Raw genomic sequence first — 8,655 nt, forward strand, 5'->3', positions numbered from 1 at the left:
AGCTCGACTCGCGCAAAAGTTCATTATTGTATCGCAACGCCAGCCAGCACGAGCATCATCATGCCACCCAAGGCATCTGGAAAGGCTGCCAAGAAGGCCGGAAAGGCCCAGAAGGCCATTGCCAAGGGCGATAAGAAAAAGAAGCGCAGGAGGAAGGAGAGCTACAGCATCTACATCTACAAAGTGCTGAAGCAGGTCCACCCCGACACTGGTATCTCTTCCAAAGCCATGTCGATCATGAACTCGTTCGTGAACGACATCTTCGAGCGCATCGCCGCCGAGGCTTCTCGCCTGGCCCACTACAACAAGCGTTCCACCATTACCAGTCGGGAGATCCAGACGGCTGTAAGGCTCCTGTTGCCCGGAGAACTGGCCAAGCACGCCGTCTCTGAGGGCACTAAGGCCGTCACCAAGTACACCTCCTCCAAGTAAACGGCTTACTTACTGCCCTGTGGTGGTGGCTTGGCCTCAAACCAACAAACTCGGCTCCATTGGAGCCACACTTTAATTTCTAAAGAGATTGTGAGTGTTAGACACCAATACTATTATAACAAAAACCTCTGTCACTGAAAGCAAATAGCTATAAAATGAGAATATTTATGAAACTGTCTGTGTGTGTTTCTCTCTCTCAGTCTCTGTCTGTCTGTCTGTCTGTCTGTCTGTCTGTCTGTCTGTCTGTCTGTCTGTCTGTCTGTCTGTCTGTCTCTGTCTCTGTCTCTGCATGTCTCTCTCTCTCTCTCAACACACATATAAACACTCGGTATCTTTTTTCTAGAGATTAGAGATTCATTGTTATGTTCCACATTAGGATTACTATGCAGGCCACCCTCTTAAGGTTTGAAAATGTCAAGAAAACGGTTAATTTAAAATGTCATCTCCTAACTTAACAGATTAAGCCAGAGGACCAAAAACAGAATAAAACAGGACAGGACAGTATGTCACTTATACAAGCTGCTTTTATTTCTAGTACAGTATGACAATTTTTTTTTTTTTTTTTTTGGGGGGGGGGGGGGGGGGGGAGGATCCTTGGCAGTGCATAAGAATGAAAAGCGACGGCGTTTTGTTTGTAAGAGGACAGGTTGTACTACAAATGACTTGATTTATTGATATCACGTGTACAGTGTATGTATGACACCTAAATTATTGTATTTATTTATTTATTATATGTATAGATGAAGGTTAATTCATATGACTGATGCTAGGAATGTCTGAAATCTCCTTAGAAGGATATTTTGGCCCTGAGAAGGGCCGAGTTTGGTGTATACTAGGGTGGTCGTTTTAGCTTATGCACGCTCTCCACGGATACGGCGAGCAAGCTGAATGTCCTTTGGCATGATGGTGACACGCTTGGCGTGGATGGCACAGAGGTTAGTGTCCTCGAAGAGACCGACCAGGTAAGCCTCGGATGCCTCCTGTAAAGCCATGACGGCAGACGACTGGAAGCGAAGATCGGTCTTGAAGTCCTGGGCAATCTCGCGCACCAGACGCTGGAAGGGAAGTTTCCTGATGAGCAACTCTGTGCTCTTCTGGTAACGACGGATCTCACGCAGGGCGACCGTGCCGGGCCTGTAACGGTGAGGCTTCTTCACGCCCCCTGTGGCAGGAGCAGACTTGCGTGCTGCCTTGGTGGCCAGCTGCTTACGAGGAGCCTTGCCTCCCGTGGACTTGCGAGCAGTCTGCTTGGTGCGAGCCATGGTGAACAACTGTGGTTTGTGATGGCCGGCGCCGAAAAATTTTTGCTTATATACGCCGTCTCGAGGCGCTTGCTCGAGCGCCATTGGCTGCTCGACTCGCCTACGTCACCCCGTTGCCCCTCCCCTCCTTCCTCTGGCTGCAGCCAACAGGCAGCTCACCTCAAACACTATTATCGCTGATTTTGCTCTATTTTTTGGATTTGTGCAAAAGTCATTTCACAGAGACGTGAAACAGACGAGTAGGCAACTGCAGTTTTGAAAGCGTTGTGAGAAAGCCGTGTTTCTGCTCGAGTACAAGCATAAAGTAAGGACAGGCAGGAGTTAGGAGTTGCCATGCTACAAGTACGTCCGCTTGACGGGATATAGTCTGGGGAAATCGTGCCGAAATTTTATTATTCACACAACTTCAACACCATGACTGGACGCGGCAAGGGAGGCAAGGGACTCGGAAAGGGTGGCGCCAAGCGTCATCGTAAGGTGCTACGTGACAACATCCAGGGCATCACCAAGCCCGCTATTCGTCGCTTAGCTCGTCGTGGCGGCGTGAAGCGTATTTCGGGTCTCATCTACGAAGAGACCCGTGGCATCCTGAAGGTGTTCCTCGAGAACGTCATCCGTGATGCTGTAACCTACACGGAACACGCCAAGAGGAAGACCGTCACTGCCATGGACGTGGTGTACGCTCTGAAGCGCCAGGGTCGTACCCTCTACCGATTCGGCGGATAAGAGCTTGGCTAATCCATCGATTCCACCCACCACCACCTCAAAACGGGACCTAATTAGGTCCCTATACTTTTTTACTGAAGGGCTTAATAGACGATAACATAAATTGTTTTGATATCAGCTAGCACATTGGGTCTTATGAAATCTATTTTTTATCCTCGCATGCTTAAAGGGACTCTGATTGGGGAGGGAGGGGTTGGGGAGGGGAAGGTTTGTTCCGTTATATACTAGCAGAGCAGGATCATTGGTGGTGGGTGGGGGGGGGGGGTGAGGGGGAGAGAGAGAGAGAGAGAGATATCTTTCCCAACTCTTCCTTTTTACATGAGTGAGCTACCCGTTTTATTCATTTTATCCTTCTCAGAGCTGTTTTGATAGTATCCAAATGATGGTAAATGAAAAGGGAGGACACGAATATCTACCCAGAATTCAGGACTGGCAATCGATATGCATGTTTGAGTGCGAATCTTTTTCTCTCTCAACTTAGGTATACGTTTATGTCGTACCTAAAAGCGAGAACCACACTATTGGGACAAGTATGCAAGGCCCAATTTTCCTAACAAGCACAGTTAATTTTGTTATTTTCGAACATTTCTTTCCAAATTGGTTTATCCAATTAACAGTATTATATTAAGATCATGAATTGCTGGGTTAGGTTAGGTTAGGTTAGCTTAGCTTAGGTTAGGTTAGGTTAGCTTAGCTTGGGTTAGCATAGGTTAGGTTAGGTTTGATTACATTTCTATGTTAGATTTAACTCAAATTCAAAACAATTGCAGTCATTCGGCTTGTTAGTCAACTTGCCTCTAATAGGGGCAATTTGTCTAACAAGACTATTTAGTTTTGTGTGCATATATATATATATATATATATATATATATATATATATATATATATATATATATATATATATATATATATATATATATATATCTATATATATATATATATATATATTATAGCTTCAAGACTCCGAACCAATATAGAAGCATCAAGAGGAAGTGCTTGTGTTATGGGCCAATAGGCCTTCTGCAGTTACTTCCATTCTTATGTTTTTATTCCCATTGGTTCGTGTTTTATCTTGTGTAAATGTCAATCACCTCACCCAAAACTTTGGTACCATATCACCTCACCCATGTATGTGTGTATATATATATATATATATATATATATATATATATATATATATATATATATATATATATATATATATATATATATATATATATATATATATATATATATATATATATATATATATATATATATATATAATATACAGAGTAAATCTACCCCAAAAGTAATGATTTATTTGTCTACAAAACTAAACTCTTTTTGGAATCATATGAGGCCCCTCCACTGAGGGGGGAGGCCTGGATGTTTATTGTCATGTGTATTCATGCTGCTTGCATGTCGTCGTTTATTTTGCCTTTGTTGTTTTCTTGACAGCTTTCTTTGCCTTGGGTGGTTTGGGAGATTTTGAAGCTCTCTTTATTTTGGGCTTTTTGTTCCCAACAACAAGCTGCTGCTGCTGCTGCTGCTTCTTTTTCAAGGCTGTAGGTGGTTTGTTGCTTGTGGCGGCTTTCTTGGGAGTTACCACGGCCTTCTTTGCTGCTGTAGATGGTTTCTTGGTTGTGGTGGCTTTCTTGGGAGTTAGAACGGCCCTCTTCTCTGCTACGGCCAGCTTGAATGATCCACTAGCTCCACTTCCCTTGGTCTGAACAAGAATGCCGTCAGCCACTGCTTTCTTGAGAAATCTTCGGATGTAAATGGCGATCTTGGCAGCCTCGACTTTGTTGTTGGCAACAACGTACTTCTTGATTGCTTGTAGAGACGAGCCCTTACGGTCTTTGAGTGCTGCGACCGCGGCTAGAACCATTTGACTAGTTTTCGGGTGAGCAACCTGGACGCGAGGTTTCCTGGTGGTGGCCACCACAGCAGCAGCAGCCGCAGCCTTCTTGGTAGGCTTTGCTTCTACCATGATGATGATGAGATAACCAAGGTGATGAGAGACGCTCAGACAGTCACGGGGAAATGATGCTGCCGCCGCTTGAGCCGAACCTATTTATGTGCCGGCACGGTACAGAAGCTGCAACCTGGCAACTCGTCCACCAATCACGACGGTTGGTTTTACGGCTCCGAAACCTGGATCCCATATCTTCTCTAAAATAGAAGCATTTGTTCATGTTCTTTGTAAAAGTATCATAAAGCAGGACAGATGAGACAAATATCATAAAAACTGAAGAGCAGATGAGCACACACATGTATGTATTACAAAAGAAAATCCACAAATTCATTAGAAATTGGCAGGGTAGGCTGAGGAAGTAGGTAGATGTAAAATGTCTGTAAATGGCGAAAGAACATAAACCCAAGACTGAATAAACGATGTTAAATATCCATGCCAAGGAGACAAAAATATGTTAGGATACAATTACCATTAAGACACCACAAGAAGGTCCGTATCCTGCCGTGATGACTAAAAAGAGTTGGTTATTAGCCACAATGTGTAGGCAGTCTCATGCCAACGGCCATACCACGTTGAGAACACCGCTTCTCGTCCGATCAGCGAAGTTAAGCAACGTTGGGTTTGGTTAGTACTTGGATGGGTGACCGCCTGGGAACACCAAATGCTGTTGGCAATAATGTTTTTTGTTTTGTTTTGTTTTGTTTCGTTTGTTTTTGTTTGAATGGCTGGCTGGCTGGCTGGCTCCACGGGAAATTCACGGAGTTGTGTGGAATAAGGCCTGGTAAAATGAATTAATATGTATGTCATGTTTAAAACAAACTCGCTTAATATAGTGTGTGAGGCTTTATACAAAAACAAACAACCAAAACAAAACATGTTGTATATATATATATATATATATATATATATATATATATATATATATATATATATATATATATATATATATATATATATATATATATATATATATATATATATATAGCTTAATCCGGGTTTGAACTCGCAACTCCAAGAATACGCATCACTTATATACACTTTACCACTGGACCACTGCAGGACACTTGATGCTGAGGTATCAATTTAATGACGTAAATGCCATTTCCACAAATAAATGATAATTTAAAAGTATTTGTATGTACAAATCTTTTCTGTTTAAAAGGCTACAATATCAGTTACTGATATAATTTGTGTTAATGTTTCTATACCCACAGGAAGGCATGTTTTTGCTTATATGTAAGGGGTACGGAGAAGGAATCCACAGACCATCATTCCCCTTCCCCCCCCCCCCCTCCCACCTACTACCACCACCACCACCACCACTACTCACCACCAATCACCACCAATCACCACCACCACCAATCACCACCAATCACCACCACCACACCTAACCGAAAACCCCCTAACACATCAACCCTCCCCCCAATCAACAGGCGAAATAATAACCCTCAAATGCCTGCCTGCCTGCCTGCCTGCCTGCCTGCCAGCCAGCCAATACTAACGGTCTTCTCAGAAAGAAAATCTCTTTGTATCTGTATTACTTGATGAAATGTATGATTCTAATAATGAAAATAAATTGTTATGTCGGTTGTATGAGCATAATGACCAATATGCACATGATATGAATGAATTAAATAGTGTAGTTTTAAGTAATTAGGTTGTAGACACATTAAGCGGATATGATATTTGACGCGTCCAGAACTGGTGATTTTTGGTTTAGTTTTAAATGCACCACCACCACCACCATTGCTTCCCCAGAGCCTAATTAAGGACCGGTAAAAGGAGTCAATATGTATGTCATCTATAAAACCAAAGAATGAATAAAAACACACACACACACACACACCTACATAATAGTACTAGGAAGATTGTATGGCATAAAAAAAAAAAAAAGTACTCCCATTGGGTCGTTTGAACTCGCGACTTCCAAAACACCAGCCACACACCTTACCACCCAGCCACCATAGAGTTGGTATAATTGTGCAACTTTAGTTATAAAACTAAAGTTCTTATTGTCTCAAATCTTATTGTCTGTTCTATGAAAAGGCATGATGTAAATTATGTATTTTTTGAATGATTGAATTGTAGGCACATTAAGCGGATTCGATATTTGATATATCCAGAAAAGGTGATTTCTGTTCAGTTTTAAAATGCATCACCGTTAACGCTAAAGGACTGGTAAAACGACTCGATGTTTGTCATTTTTAAAATAAACACTAAAACTAGGCCCTTAACATATATAATGTTTGAATATAAATTGAATGCATATAAATACAAAGTGGGAGTGGCTGGCTGGCTGGCTGGCTGCCTGCCTGCCTGGCTGGCTGGCTGGCTGGCTGGCTGGCTGACTGGCTGGCTGCCTGCCTGCCTGCCTGCCTGCCTGCCTGCCTGCCTGCCTGCCTGCCTGGCTGGCTGGCCGCCCGCCCGCCTGCTTGCCTTGCCTTGCCTTGCCTGTCCTGTCCTGTTATTGCCTTGCCTTGCCTTGCCTTGCCTTGCCTTGCCTTGCCTTGCCTTGCCTTGCCCTGCCTTGGCTGCAGCTGGCTGGCTGGCCGTAAATCAACTCTTAACAACACCACACCACACCACACCATCACTCATCACCCATCACCCACCACCGGCCCCAGTCTCCCAGCCTCTCTTATATACCCGAGCAGGCCCTTTAAATTATTTGAATTGTTGCACTTCGGCCAATGGCACGATCGCTGCTGCTCAAACATATTCTGGTTCACAAGTATTATAATATATTATATTATATTATATATATATATATATATATATATATATATATATATATATATATATATATATATATATATATATATATATATATATATATATATTTATTCATGAAACACATTAAAACCTTGATCATTTATTCATTCATTACGTCTAGTGAAGAATTGCTTTTGTTCATTTGTATGATTAAAAATTGATAGAATATGAATTCCTCGCTTAAAGTAAAATATAAAATATATATTGGATTTATATGATTGGTTAATATTCCAAGTGATGCTGAATATCCCCTATAATTTTGTTTTGTTTGTTTGTTATGTACACATTCCAAATGAAATCAATATAAATGTTATTATTAATGTTTGAAAGTTGATTGTCTACTTGAATCTCTCTATTAAAGTGTGTGTGGCTCCGGATGGAGCCTGGTTATGGTATTTGTCGTGGTGGGTGGCAGAAGTGCTTACTTCTTCTCTGTCTTCTTTGGCAAAAGAACTGCCTGAATGTTTGGAAGAACACCTCCCTGTGCAATGGTTACGCCAGACAGAAGTTTGTTGAGTTCTTCGTCGTTGCGGATGGCCAACTGCAAGTGACGTGGGATGATACGGGTCTTCTTGTTGTCACGTGCGGCGTTACCGGCGAGCTCCAGAACTTCGGCAGCGAGGTATTCCATGACGGCTGCCAGGTAGACAGGAGCGCCAGCACCGACGCGTTCGGCGTAGTTGCCTTTACGCAGCAGACGGTGAATTCTGCCCACGGGGAACTGAAGTCCGGCCCTGCTGGAGCGAGACTTTGACTTGCCCTTCACTTTGCCTCCCTTGCCGCGTCCTGACATTGCTGCTGCTGTTGTGGGTTTGTGGTGTTTTATGCCGGCCCGCAGATCGAGCTTCGTGTTATATACCCCGCTCAGGATCAAGGGAGTCCGCCACTGACCAATCAGCGCGCTCCGCCACGCGACCCGCTCTGAGCTGAGTCGCGAGCGGGATATAAAAGGAAAGCTCGACTCGCGCAAAAGTTCATTATTGTATCGCAACGCCAGCCAGCACGAGCATCATCATGCCACCCAAGGCATCTGGAAAGGCTGCCAAGAAGGCCGGAAAGGCCCAGAAGGCCATTGCCAAGGGCGATAAGAAAAAGAAGCGCAGGAGGAAGGAGAGCTACAGCATCTACATCTACAAAGTGCTGAAGCAGGTCCACCCCGACACTGGTATCTCTTCCAAAGCCATGTCGATCATGAACTCGTTCGTGAACGACATCTTCGAGCGCATCGCCGCCGAGGCTTCTCGCCTGGCCCACTACAACAAGCGTTCCACCATTACCAGTCGGGAGATCCAGACGGCTGTAAGGCTCCTGTTGCCCGGAGAACTGGCCAAGCACGCCGTCTCTGAGGGCACTAAGGCCGTCACCAAGTACACCTCCTCCAAGTAAACGGCTTACTTACTGCCCTGTGGTGGTGGCTTGGCCTCAAACCAACAAACTCGGCTCCATTGGAGCCACACTTTAATTTCTAAAGAGATTGTGAGTGTTAGACACCAATACTATTATAAC

The 8,655-nt window shown here is 43.7% G+C and overlaps 1 non-coding gene across 1 annotated transcript; it reads left to right on the forward strand.

Moving 5' to 3' along the window:
- The first annotated feature begins 4,931 nt into the window (after window positions 1-4,931).
- LOC138360376 (5S ribosomal RNA) lies at window positions 4,932-5,050 on the forward strand. Its single transcript, XR_011226324.1, has one exon. It is a non-coding gene; the product is annotated as a 5S ribosomal RNA (ribosomal RNA).
- Window positions 5,051-8,655: the final 3,605 nt, after the last annotated feature.

Source organism: Procambarus clarkii, unplaced genomic scaffold (genome assembly GCF_040958095.1).
Source record: "Procambarus clarkii isolate CNS0578487 unplaced genomic scaffold, FALCON_Pclarkii_2.0 HiC_scaffold_109, whole genome shotgun sequence".
In the NCBI taxonomy this organism is placed as follows: domain Eukaryota; kingdom Metazoa; phylum Arthropoda; class Malacostraca; order Decapoda; family Cambaridae; genus Procambarus; species Procambarus clarkii.